The following is a 14,761-nucleotide window of genomic DNA, read 5'->3' as shown; positions in this document are numbered from 1 at the left end:
TCTGAAAGCAACTTTGGAACTGGGTAACAGACAGAGTTTGGAACATTTTGGAGGGCTCAGAAGAAGATAGAAAAATGTGGAAAAGTTTGGAACATCCTAGAGACTGGTTGAATGGCTTTGACCAAAATGCTGATAGTGATATGGACAACAAAGTTGAGACTAAGGTGGTCTCAGGTGGAGATGAGAAACTTGTTTGGAACTGGAATAAAGGTGACTCTTGCTATGTTTTAGCAAAGAGACTGGTGACATTTTGCTCCTGTCCTGTAGATCTGTGGAACTTTTAATTTAAGAGATTATTTAGGGCTTCTGGCGGAAGAAATTTCTAAGCAGCAAAGCATTCAAGATGTAACTTGGGTACTGTCAAAAGCATTCAGTTTTATGTATTAACAAGATGTGGTTTGGAATTGGAACTTATGTTTAAAAGGGAAGGAGAAGGGAAGCAGAGTATAAAAGTTCAGAAAATTTGCAGCCTGAAGATGCAACAGAAAGAAAAACTCATTTTCTGCAGAGAAATTGGAGCCAGCTGCAGAAATTGGCATCAGTAAAGAGGAGCCAGATGTTAATCACTGAGGGATTAACAATGGGGAACATATCTCCAGGGAATGTCACAGGTCTTCACGGCAGCCCCCGCCATCACAAGCTGGGAGGCCTAGGAGGAATAAATGGTTTTGTGGTCCGGGCCCAGTGCCTTACTGCTTTATGGAGTCTTGGGACTTGGTGCCCTGCATCGCAGCCATGACTACAAGGGACCAACGTACAGCTCAGGCCATTTTTTTCAGAGAGTGAAAGCCCTAAGGCTTGGTGGCTAACATGTGGCATTGGGCCTGCAGGTCCACAGAAGTTAAGAATTGAGGTTGGGGAACTTCTGCCTAGATTTCAATGCCCAAGCAGATGTGTGCTACTGGGGCAGAGCCCTCATGGAGAACTGCTGCTAAGGCAGTACAGAAGAAAAATGTGGGGTGTGAGGCCCCATACAGAGTCCCCACTGGGGCACTGCATAGTAGTGCTGTGAGAAGAGTGCCACCATCCTCTAGACCCCAGAATCGTAGACCCACCAAGAGCTTTCACCGTGTGCCTAGAAAAGCTGACGACGCTCAATGCCAGCCCATGAAAGCAACCAGGAGAGGGGCTGTACCCTGCAAAGCCACAGGGCAGAGCTGCCCAAGGTAACGGCAACCCACCACTTGCATCAACATGACCTGGATGTGAGACATAGAGTCAAAGAAGATCATTTTGGAGCTTTACAATTTGATGGCCTTGCTGTATTTTGGACTTGCATGAGGTCTCTAGTCCTTTGGTTTTGGTCAATTTCTCCCATTTGGAACAGCTGTATTTACCCAATGTCTATACCCTCAATGTATCTAGAAAGTACCTAAATTGCTTTTGATTTTACAGGCTCATAAACTTTAGGAATTTCCCTTCTCTCAGATGAGACTTTGAAGTATAGACTTTTCAGTTAATGCTGAAATGAGTTAAGACTTTGGGGGACTGAAGGGAAGGCATGATTGATTTTGAAATGTGAGGACATGAGATTTGGGAGAGGCCAGGGGTGGAATGATATGGTTTGGCTTTGTCCTCAACCAAATCTCATCTTGAATTGTATCTCCTATAATTTGGAGCTACAATGTATCATGGGAGGGACTCGGTGAGAGGTAATTTTATCATGGGAGCAGGTCTTTCCTATGCTGTTCTCATGATGGTGAATAAGTCTCATGAGATCTGATGGTTTTACAAAGGAGAGTTCCCCTCCACGCACTCTCTTGCCTGCCACCATGTAAGACATGACTTTGCTCCTCATTCAACTTCCACCATGATCGAAAGGCCTCCCCAGTGATGTGGAACTGCGAGTCAATTAAACTTCTTTCCTTTATAAATTACCCAGTCTCAAGTATGTGTTTACTAGCAGCATGAGAACAGACGAATACATCTTTCAGCCTCTAGTACCTCAATGCATATGCATATGCCATCATTGGTTATGTTTGTTTGCAAATAACAATGCAACTATTACTGTCTTAAAATTTTTATTTTTATTTTTTTTCACACAATAGAAACTCTGGAATCAGTGGTTGATGTCATTGGTTTAGTAGCTTAGCAATGTCATGGGCTATGTCTCAATTATTTTGGCCTTTACCTCATAATATCAATATGCAGCTGCAGCTTCACAAATTACACCTCTTAGAGGCCTCCCACAGAATTCTACTTTGGTCATGTTCGCCAAATTTATTTCATGCATGGTTATTGAAACTGCGTTAGAGGCTAGAAGGGTGAATATTTTTCATGCCCCAATAGTGGAGGCAAAAGAGAAGAGGAGAGTTGAACAAGAGTACAGAGGTAGTACAGTCTACAGTACCTAACACACCATTTATGTATACTCTGGTGTCTTCTGTCTTTATTAAAAGGAGTATTATACAAAGGAGTACAGTGCCAGATACAGAATTTTGAATAGTTCCTGTGTGTTCAACCTTGTTTCCTTCTCCTTACTGTGTGGCATTTGGTCTCTAAGTCTTAGCCTCTGCAGTGTGTGAATGAACAATCCACTTTCCTATTTTCTGGATCCTTATCTGTGAACATGCTGAGTTGTGACTTCCTCTGCTTTGAATTAGGAATTATTAATTGTCCTTCCTGACTTAAATAACAGACTATTATGCATGCTGTTATTCTACCTCATTTCCTTTGCAATTATAAGTGTCTATATATTTTTATTCCTTTAATAACACTTTGTTTTTGGTAAAGAAAAAATAAAAGTATGTTCAACATGCCATCTTTATCTGGAAGTTTCATACATTTATACTGGTATTCTACGTATCTGTATCTGTGAGAAGACCGTGAGCCCTTGAGGGCAATGGCAATAATAAGTTGATGGTTTTTTAAATTTTTAAATCTTCAGAACTAAGCTTGGTGTTTAAATGACACTCACTCACTTATTACAAGATGAAAGAGAAGGAGAGAGAGAGAGGAGAGAAGAAGAAGGAGAAGGAGAAGGGGAAGGGGAAGGGGAGGAAGAAGAAGAAGAAGAAGTAGAAGAAGAAGAAGAAGGAGAAGAAGAAGAAGAAGAAGAAGAAGAAGAAGAAGAAGAAGAAGAAGAAGAAGAAGAAGAAGAAGAGGGAGGAGGAGGAGGAGATGAAGAAGAAGAGGAAGAAGAAGAGGAAGAAGAACAAGAAGAAGAAGAAGAAAAAGAAGAGAAGAGAGAAGAGAAGAGAGAGAAGGAGAAGGAGAAGAAGCAGCAGCTGCAGAAGGAGGAGGAAGAAGAAGAGGAGGATGGTGGAGGAGGAGGAGGATAAAAGGAACAGGAATAGGAGAAGGAAAAAGGGGGGAAGGGAGGAAGGAAGGAAATTTGTAGATTGCAATTCAGGGGCTTCACTTGGAAGTTATAATTATCTCTTTCAAACTTTGTGAACCATTAAAGTGAATTTCAAGTCTCTGGCCATCAGTTTTCTTCTCAATAAACTTGAAATAATACTGTCTGTTTCATGTACCTCAATTGATTGATATTCCTAAAATGAGATCAGATAATAATTCTGAGCATACTTTTTAAATTTTAAATAGTTACAAAATTTCAGGAGTTATTTCTCTACAAATTTTAACTTCAGCCATTGCTGTATTAGGACATTAACAAATGGATGAATATAAAATGACATTTGACAAACATTCATTTCAAACCTACCATGTGCCAGGCTCTATTCATGAGGCTAGAGATACAGCGGTGATCACAAGGACCAATCCTAAACCACATGGCACTTATCTTCCCTTACTTTACACTGGAGGGATATAGGGAAAATTGTTTCTTAAGTCATTACAGCTCTTCATTACAGCTGTTTATACTAAAGACTAACACGTTATATCATAGCGTGTTTTTATATAAGTCTGTGACTTACCAACCAAATGGAAAGAAAAGGAAAAATAAAAATCAAACCTTTAAAACATTCTAGCTAGCACTAGAGTCACCAAACTCTGGCTTTGTTCAGTTCAAGTAACTTTTATTTTGATAAATTTTTTAAACCTTTGTGTATTTTGTAAATATTCTTCTCTCTGATTTAGTATATTTATATTCTACAGTATACTCAAATTAGGATTTTACTTCTTATCCCTTTTTAAATACATCACTAGTAAAGAGATCCAGCATTTAGTCCAAATGCTTCAGATTGGAATGGAAATTGATGATAACATATGTCCCAAGCACAACTGACACTTATCGCAAAACAATACCTCTCTTTCTCTCAATTTTAATCCATGTATTTTAGAACAATTTTATATATGTTGAGGAAGTAATTAAGGAAAAATGATCACATACAATTATTTCAGGACTGGAATAAGACTCCATTAAAAACTGAAGAACAGAGAAAAGATGAACAATGATTGCAGCTTACTGCTTTTCATAAGCTATGTCAAATATTTTCTCACTTAGGCTCTGTGCCGATTGTTGGAGGTAGACATTGTTAGTCTTATAGTTTCTTAACTAATGAGGAAACTGAATTCTCAGCAAGATTAAATAACTTGCCCCAAATTTGTCTGTGACTACTAGCTCTTGGAAAAAAATCTACTGTACCCCAACCAACACATCTACCTGCTTAGTGTGTATTAGGAGGTCTTTATTGTATTCACAAATGACCTCTTTAGAGAAGGCATAAGAAATACCATAAGCAAAGAGACTACAAAAAAATCCCACAATATTAATTCACCATTTTTTTCACAAATTTCACATTAAGACAAGCAAAAGACACATATTTTGAAGACAGTGTTTCATTAAGAAGAGAAAAAAGATAGCATACCACACTATTATGTAATCCTTCTGTGTTAGACTGGAAATTTAAAAATACTTTGAAAGAGCTACACTTAAACAGAAGATTATTCAATTTACACAAAGGGAGAGAAAGTAAGTGAATATAAAAGTACAATGCTTTCAAGAGTGAGAGTCTTGGAATTGTAACTATTGACAGATAATTTTAAACACCAGCCAGTTTTTAATTTTGTTTTTTTAAAATACAGTATGGATTATGTGCCCAGTGCCCTAGATGCTAAATGGGAAATGACATGTTTACAAGTCAGTAGATAGGAAGCATGGTATTGCTGGTAGGATAAGAGTATTACATTCAGGCAGACGCTAGTTCAACTTCAGGCAGTGTGCACTCAAGTAGGTTATTTTTTTCTCACTGAGTTTGCATTTTGTCTGTAAAACAATGATTTAGAAAGATAAAATTTAGAAAGAGCTTATCAGAGGGTCTGATATGTACTTAACCTCACCATATCAACTGTATCTATTCTTTTATTTATGACCTTATATACTGAACACAAGACAACAAAGCCCTTGCCTAAGGAATGTGAATCCAGAAAGAAAGACATACAAGGAATTAGGTGATTACAGTGTAAAATGAAGATATAATGTAAAAACATGGTGCTAGGAGAACATATAGATGGGTTATTCAGATATGCCAGAGCATCAGCAGAAACATTCAAGAAGAGGCAATGACTAAACTGAATGAGGGATGAAAACAGATGAAGGATACAGGAAAGTATTCAAACTGGAGGAACTGGGAAGTGGCCAAGTGAAAGCATATTGCAGTGGTCGGTCTGCTGCTGCTAGTCTCTAAAAGGGAATCCTGTGGATGAGAGCTAACAGAAGCTGGAGAGGAAATCTCATTCATCCATTCATCTTTTGCCTTAAAGAGATAGGGAAATGTGAGAGAGAAGACACTTAAAGCACCAATCAATGAGAACAGTGCCACAGCACTGAAGCAAGATCCACAAAGACCCTGCTCATTCAGGGACTAATAGTTGGGAGCTGGATGATGGGAGTTCTAGGGATGGAGGATCAGGATGGTGTACAGGCTCTTGGGGAGCTCAGCACAGAAGTTATCTAAAATTGCCATAGAAAAATTTCAACACTTACCAACGATAATAATATTGCTTTTGTGTACTAGATAAATGTCAGTCCCGGAATTAAGTTAAAAGACTGGTAAATTAAATTATGGCTTGAATTTATTTTTGTTTAAAGTTACTTTATTGTAATTTAACATTTTCTCTCTATCCTTTCTGTGTGTATTTGTTTGCATGTGTTCCACAGGATCTGTACATCAGCTAGCAATGGACAGGCCAGGTTTCAAAAAAGAAATTTCTTGTTTTATGACATTGAATAGTGAATAAAATTTATGGTATAAAATTTGTGATGCTGGCATGATGAAGACTGTGTCATTCATCTAAACTGACTTACAAATCAGTGACAATCACATTTGGATATCATTTAGCCATTTCCAAAACACTTTCACGTTATGAAATGTAATCTCACATTAATGTAGTGTGGTAGATGGAGCAGCTATTCAATAATTTATAAACACTCTTTAAGTGAACTTTCATTGCTGCCATATCACCAGGAGCAAAGAGGGACATATATTACCATTATATTCACTTTGTAAAGGTGTCACTTGAAACTTGAGAGATAAAATGTATATTGACAGGCAAAATGAGTTTGGCATCCCCAGACTGAAAAATCCAAAGAAATATATGTGGACATAAAACTTCGAAATGAAAGAACTTTCACAAGTGTTCTCATTTCAGTCTTTATGATTTTTAAAAAGGCCAGAAGATTACTTTCCTCCAAGATCTCTGAAGCACACAAATTTTGGAACTAGATTCTCATCTGAAAAGCTTCTTTTCAGTACACCAGTTTAACATGGAGTCAAAGTTTAAAATTTGGTTTCGGAATCAGTAATTAAAACTATTTAGTAGAACTTTGAAACTGGAATTCACAAAATATTTTTGGTTAGACAGGAGGCAACAACAAGGATTCTAAACTGGAACAAATGGAAGACTACTGTATGGATAAAATAATGCTCACTGTCAGTAAAATTATTTCAAACCACTCTTACGGTCTTTGTAAAAGTTACTACTAATATTGATTGCACTAAACAATTACTGAGGGGCTCCGAGGATACAGAAGATAGGACCTCTGTATTCACAGAACTATGTCTGATATAGCACATACATATGAAGGAGAATTATGAAAAATATTATAATTGAGGTTAGAGAAAAACACCTTAAAAGTCAAAAATAAAAACTCAAAGATAGTGGACATACTTTCTACTTGTGTATTCTTGGCAATTTATTTTGAAGAGTTAGTATCTACAAAATATTATATGGAAAAATATTATAAATTGTTACAAAACAGACATAATACTAGTAAAATATAAGAGGAGTAAGAGAGAAAAAGGGGAAAGAATAAACTCATTTGTTAGTCAATAACTGAAAGTTAAATGCTTACATTAAATAACGCTAGTGGATGATTGATGCATGCAGAAAAAATAAAAACTAATTTTAAAAATGGGCAAAATAGTTAGTTTAACATAAACTAAGCTACCAGGAAACTAAGAACATTAAAAAGATGTACAACTAATAGCACTGGAACAAAAAAACAAAACTCCTTAAATATCTTCAAAAAAAGTGTTTGTGAATTATAGAGCAAAGGATACGCATCTTCTAGAGAAACATGAAAAATATAACACAATATACATAATTTAAACATGGTGTGACACAGTTGAGATCAGAAAAATCAGTCATACAAATAAAGGTTAAAGGGCTTAGTTTATCCATTAAAAGACAGATTCTTCCATTTGACTTACAAATCAAGGCTCAACTATGCACTGCACAGGAGAGATAAACCTAAAGCAAAGTGAATTAAAAAGGCTAAAAATAAAGGAATGAATAAGGTGTGTGAAAGAGATAAGAGAGCATTGGTAATGATTCTAAGGGTAAATAAAGTGGAATTCTAGCCTAAAAAATATAATCAGTTGGACAGATCTTAGAGGTATGTCAAATGTTACACCATAATAATGAAGAATATAACTTCTTGGGTACTCATGCAACTCACAGAATATGAAAATATAATGAGCTGAAAGGAAATATTGATTCATTTGATGAAGTAGATGAATTACAAATGAAACATAAAAACTTTTGAAAACTTAAAAGCGTTTCTGAAAAATTCAAAAGTGGGCATTAACAAATAGTAACACATCCCTGGTTTTGGTTAGAGATTCTCACTGTAAGAAGATGTTATCTCTAAGTTGATTTGTAAATTTAATAAAATTCTGAAACAATATAAAGCAGACTTTGTATGCAGTTAGATAAGTTGGTTCAAAAGTTCACATGAATAAACAAATAGGCAAGACCAGCCAGTAAAATGCTGAAAAGATAAAACCAGAAATTAGAATATTAAAACAGATAAACCAGATTTCATAGCATACTATAAAGACTCTAATTAAAATAATGTGGTACTGGTGTATGAATAGAAAAATAGAGTAGTTTTAATTACTTGAGGTATGGAACTTATTTAATCTTTTTGTGTGTGTGGATTTTCTATTCATGACTTTTCTCATTTTTCCATCATGCTTTTGTCCTTTATTGCCCATTTAAAAAAAATATTTTGGAAGGACTTTTGTTAATGATCCTGAAAAGATATTAAAACTCATAGTTTTTAAAAATGCAAGTGAAAAAATCATTGAGACATTATTTTTTTCACACTAGATTGTCAAAAATTAAAGTGACAACATATTCTGTTGTAATGCTGTGAGTAAATAGGCATTCTCACACATTGCTGTTGGGACTATAACCTGATACAATCCTTCTAGTGAAAAATTCTGAAACTACACAAGCACTTGTCCATTTGACCCAGAAATCCAAGACAGTGGTTGAATAAACTAAGGTACACGCACACATTGGAGTATTAAGCAGCCATTCAAATGGAGGAGGAAGGTCTTTATGAACTTAGACAAGTAGTTTTTAGCACATATTGTTAAATTTAAAAAAATTAAGTGCAAAATAGTGTTTCTGTTTCCTCATATGTAAAAAGAAGCATATACATGCATATAAAAATAAAGATATATAGGAGAGGAAGGAAAACTCAGAAATGAGATATGCTACCTACAAGGCATAGACTGTGAAGGGGTAAAACAAATAGGGAAATGGAACCAGTTAAGAAGAGACAGGGGACAGTGATACATCTCTAATTATACATTTTTTATATTTTACTTTTCAAACTCTAATAAAGTTTCACATACCCCCAAAATAAATTAGATAATATCAGCCAGGAAGAAAAAGAGGGCAAAATGGAATACAAATGCTAACAAATAACCTTAAATTGATTACATATGCATGTATTTGCATACCTGTCTTAACCTGATTAGAAATGTAGAAGAGGCCGGGCGCGGTGGCTCACGCCTGTAATCCCAGCACTTTGGGAGGCCGAGGCGGGCGGATCACGAGGTCAGGAGATCGAGACCATCCTGGCTAACACGGTGAAACCCCGTCTCTACTAAAAATACTAAAAATTAGCCGGGCGTGGTGGCGGGCGCCTGTAGTTCCAGCTACTCGGGAGGCTGAGGCAGGAGAATGGCGTGAACCCAGGAGGCGGAGCTTGCAGTGAGCCGAGATCACGCCACTGCACTCCAGCCTGGGCGACAGAGCGAGACTCCGTCTCAAAAAAAAAAAAAAAAAAAAAAAAAAAAAGAAATGTAGAAGAAATAAAATGAATTCTAGAAACAGAATTTTTACAGAAAATCAAAATATCTGTACACAAATACTGTACCCTAGTTGGTTAATTTATTTTTCACAGGAATACAGGTTAACATTTCTGAAACAATGTGGATTGCATATTTAAAAAAAATAAATATATTGTGTATAACTCACCATACAAGAAAAAATTTACAAATAAAATAACAGCTATGGAAATAGTTAAAATATGTGTATATATAATATAAAGGTGTGCATTTCTGTGTGAATAGTGCATATATTTCCTAGCTATGTCCAGTGAGGGGATTCAGAAAAAGTGACACCTGGGTAGCCATGACGGCACTTACAGCGTTCGCTTGTTAGTGTCACTATTACATAACAGAAATGAGAACTCCTGGGAGAAATAGGCAGATTCCAGGAGTGGGGCAGGGCAAATACAATATGAGTCTTAAATATCTCGTGGTGCCAGAAGGTAAGAAAGTGCTTTAAAAATGATGAGGTCATGTTGAAATTACACAGAAGCCAGTGTTCAAATCTGGGACAACTGGAACTAAATAAATAAGTATAGTAATAGATTAAAAGTCATTTGCTAAAATAAACATTAGTAAATCTATATGACATAAATAAATGGATAAATAAATGAGGTAAAGAAACAGCCCTATTCATATTAGAATTCAAACTAACAAGTGTAGAAATACTGATGGAAATTATCATGTGGCAGACAGCAGAGTAATATTTATTGTAGGAAAGATTTATCAAGGAATGCTAAAATTAGGGAGCAAGTATATATTAATAATGAGATAAAAGAATACTTTTATTGTTTTAAAATATATTTCCCAAGATAATTGTTGATTATACTGAAAAAAAATTGTAATGTTACAGAGGAAAAACGTGATTTATACCAACTGTCTTAAATAAGTGATCAAAATTAACATCATAAATAATAAGAAATTTCAACATCATGTATTGCCCAATGCAATGTACTAAGAAAAATGTAACATCATTCATAGGGCAACCTACTCCAAAATGCAGAATCTCAGTGTAAACATGAGACAACATCAGACAAACCCAAACTGGTAAAACATGTAAAAAATAACTAGTCAGTATTTTTTAAAGGTGTCAAAGTTATCAGTGTAAACAAAGTCTGAGGGCTGTCTCAGATTGGAAGAAATCAGGAAAACATAACAAACTGAATTCAATCTGGGTCCTAAAATAGATCTTATATTAGTAAAAGAAAATTAGTAAGACCATTTGGTAAGTTTTAGTAGGCCTATAGATTATGTAATAGAATTGTTATCAATTAAATTTCCTGATTTTGATATTTGTACTCTGGTTGTATATGTTAGTAATATTTAGAGAATTAGGGTGAAGAGTATGTGAGATACTTTATTATATTTGAAACTCTTCTCTAGGTCTGAAATTATTTAAAATAATAAGTTAAAAAGAAAACAAAATAAAATCTCAGAAATGAACTTGACATTTCACCCATTCCTGTATTCTTTCATTCATTTAACAAAGGATTAACAAGATTTATGATATGGTAGGAATTGTTCTCTGTGTTGGGAGGAGAGACACATAAGGTAGATAAAACCATTGTTGTCTTTGAGCTTCTGTACTGTTGAAAGGGAGAATTTATAAAGAAAATTTACACTGTGATTTTACAAAGTAAGTACAAGTCCATTTTAGATTTACAAAGATAAAGAAAATAAAATAGAGTGATTATACAATTCCTGTTAACAGAAAAGGGACAGGGAAAAGAGACAGCTTTATAACTATAGTGAGTCATTCAATATGGCACCTCTTCAAAGTCCACCAACCAAAGCTTACAGCACATGAAGATCTGACAGAAAAGGAAAGATGCATCTTGGTGATGAAAATTAAAGCAACTGATCTCAATAGATGGATCTTTTGATTCTTAAAAGGATGTCAGCTATATTATAGGCATTAAGGTTTTTAAAAATACCTTGCGATACAAGCCATAGAATGTCTGTGCTTAGCTGGTCATATATAGGGAACTAAGTATTACATACACTTCTCAAGGAAAATTGATTACTTGGAAAGGAATATGCTTCTCTCATTGGAATATTTCTATCCAGCAAAAAATATGTGTTCAATATTTACCTATCTATAGATGCTTCACAAACCACTGATTCCCTTTGAAAGGAGAATGAAACTATCTCACTCACAAAAATGCAATTTCCAAGCCAAGCTGAGGCCTGGATGATAAATTATTTTTCAGAATGGGAAGACCAGTGCCAATAGATTTACTTCAATGTAAACATGGTTACATTGGAAACTAAAATTAGGCCACATTTAGTAGGAAAAAAGCACATAGACAAAATGATTCTATACTGACAAGAGTGGATTTGGAGATCATAAATTCTGTCATTTTTTAAATAAATGAAGCTCAGGAAATTTTAGAATTTTTCAGATGTTCCAAAACTTAAATTGTTATCTTTCATCAAAATTGATTCTTCCCCTTGTTATTTTTGTGGTGGGAAAACAACATCCACTCTCCTAGCATTTTTCAATAATATATTGTCATTTTTGAGAAATGGAGACTCTGTTTTAATAATTATCACATCTCCAATACTCAGCACATATGTGGCACTTAATGAGTCCAATAACTTGTAAATGAATGCTACAATTTAGAAAGATTTAGTAAATTAAAACAAATTAAGACTTTCTCATGCATTTATAGTTAAAAAACAATTTTTTTTTTTTTTTTTGGACAGGGTCTCACTCTGTCACCTAGGCTGGGTTGAAGTGGCGCCATCTTGGCTCACTGCAACCTCTGCCTCTCAGTTTCAAGTGATTCTCCTGCCTCACCCTCCCGAGTAGCTGGGATTACAGGTGTAGGCAGGTGGTGGTAGCAGCAGGCACCTGTAGTCCCAGCTACTTGGAGGCTGAGGCAGGATAATCGCTTGAACCTGGAAGATGCAGGTTGCAGTGAGCTGAGATCACACCACCGCTCTCCAGCCTGGGCGACTGAGCAAGACTCTGTCTCAAAAAAAAAAAAGAGGTTATGCGGTTATGCAGACAGCCTTCCAAGATGTCTTGAAATTCCTGAAAATGGTATGGTGTCTTTAGTGATACTGTTGGTATGCCAAATTCTTCACGACCTCTTAGTAAACTTAGAACAATAGATCAGGTTTAATTTGTAATTCAACATCCTCTGAGCACTAAAGTCAAATTAATGCCATTTGGATAACTTGTCACTGTGCAGACGTAATATTCAATAAGCTCAAGTCATCCTCTGTGGTTCCTATAATGGCTCAGCCTGAATTTCCCATGTGTCAGTGTCCTGGTAACAGATAGCACTGCTGCAGAGAGAATATTTCTTCACCTGTGGCCATCCACTCAAGTTGGCCATGCTGTGTCTCTTACTGCTGAGAAATACTGTGTTTCCCTCTTAAAATTTCAAAGTCCCTAAGCTGGATAAATGACTGCCAGTCACAACATCGTAAATGATCTCAGTTTTTCTCCCTAATGGTCTCTAATATTGAAAATATTGTCTTCATGGGCAGGAGAGAAGGGTTACCTAATACACTTGATGCTCACCAGAGCTGATCACAGTGCAAAACGGAACTCTAAATTCAGAAAAGGAAGTGGCCACCACTCTGTGTGTGAATGCATTTATTTTCCTTATCTCGTCATTAAAATTTCCTCTGCTTTGGATTTACAGGACACTATTAAAATGTAACAGTACATGTTACCTACCAGATGGAGAGAAAAGGCCCATCTAAAATTTTAAAACAACACTAAGACTGGCAAGCAAGAAAAAAAAAAGCCATATATTTATTTGGTGGAAAGCCCTCACAAACTACTCGATTTGAGGGCAATGTGTACAACTTCTCTAAATTTCACTTTCTAAGATGTGGCTTGTATATTCTGTGGATTATTCCAGCTAGGAATTTTTAACCTTACCCAGTTTGAATTCCTCAGTACCTTGTGCTCACATGACTCTTCTGGTCTTTATTTCAGGAGTGGATGTTATGACAGAGGAATGCAGGAAGGAAGGATATCAGGCTCTGAACGTCCATCCATGTAAAACATTGAATAAGACTAGCTGTTAAACAGGGCTTTTTCCTCAGAAAGTTGTCATAATTGTGACTCCATCAAATTCTTCTAACAGCAAGTACTCATATGGGCCCATTTTACAGAAGAAGGAAAACTCTTGAGGTGGTTAAGTGAATATAGAAATTTTACTCAAACTTGGCTTCTATTCCACATTTCATGTTCTTTTTACCATGTCATACCAGGTATGGCATACCATGCCATACCAATGGTTCTAAACAGTTAATATATTTTCTAGAATAAAGTGTCATATTGATGTTAATCTATATATTTCTAAAGTACAGTTACTACCATATATTAACTTTTGTCATAAGGTGAATGTATTTTATCAAAACTCCAAGTGTATCTGTTATTATTAGACAATGAAAGCATATGGAAAGAAATCCTTATAATATTGTGTGTATATACACAATTTATATAGAATGTATAATAAATATAGAATGTGTATATATCTTACAATACATCCTTATATTGTGTATATATGCACACAATTTTATATACACAATATTTAAGGATCTCTTAACGTACATTAAGAAATATATACACATTATATATATAACTTCTTAATATGCATATTAAGAAATATGTACACATTCTATTTTTTACCTTAGGCTTTACTATGTAAGAGTTTTTAAAGATCTAGTTCAACTCCTCCTTTGATAGATGAAGAAAAAGAAGCTCCATTAGGTTAAGGGATTTATAGTTTATTCAACTGATAGGTATAACTGGCACCTTGAACGTGGTCTCTATAACTCATTTTATCTTCTACTATATTTGAGCTTTTTTTATATTCTCATAGAATATTTACGGAAGAAATTATCAATATTTTACACATAGGGAAGTATACCTAAAGTGAGTGATAGAGATACATCTTTGCAGCTAACAAACCTTAGATGTAACATGGCTAATTGGTGGCAAGGATGTCACTAAAACCTGATAAACTAAAACATAACAGAAAAGCTGTTAGGCAGTGTGAGCAGGATAACATCATAAACAAAATATGAGAGAAAGTGCTTATTTCCTGCATCCATATTTTTAGTGATTATAACTTTGGAATATGGAGATAATTAAAAACTGTCTGTAAGTAATTTTCATTCTCAAACCTCCGTCACTAAAGGATAAATAAAGATCATTTTAAAAATATAATTATCAGCCAGGTGTGGTGGCTCACGCCTGTAATCCCAGC

General features: G+C 35.3%; 2 long non-coding RNA genes across 2 annotated transcripts in view; one reads left to right on the top strand and one right to left on the bottom strand.

Annotated features, from left to right (window-relative positions):
• LOC129525366 (uncharacterized) overlaps positions 1-14,761 on the bottom strand; it is a 313,689-nt gene that overhangs the window by 228,297 nt on the left and 70,631 nt on the right. The gene's annotated exons all lie outside the window — the stretch shown is intronic.
• The window catches only part of LOC129525365 (uncharacterized), a 77,888-nt gene continuing 73,037 nt past the window's right edge, over positions 9,911-14,761 (top strand). The window contains exons 1-2 of the long non-coding RNA XR_008669638.1: positions 9,911-9,970; positions 13,483-13,680. This is a non-coding gene — a long non-coding RNA (uncharacterized lncRNA). The remainder of the gene's footprint in view (positions 9,971-13,482; positions 13,681-14,761) is intronic.

The sequence above is a fragment of the Gorilla gorilla genome, chromosome 9 (assembly GCF_029281585.2).
Source record: "Gorilla gorilla gorilla isolate KB3781 chromosome 9, NHGRI_mGorGor1-v2.1_pri, whole genome shotgun sequence".
Classification (NCBI taxonomy): domain Eukaryota; kingdom Metazoa; phylum Chordata; class Mammalia; order Primates; family Hominidae; genus Gorilla; species Gorilla gorilla.
Note: the sequence above shows the minus strand (reverse complement) of the source record. Positions and strands in the feature narration are given on the sequence as shown.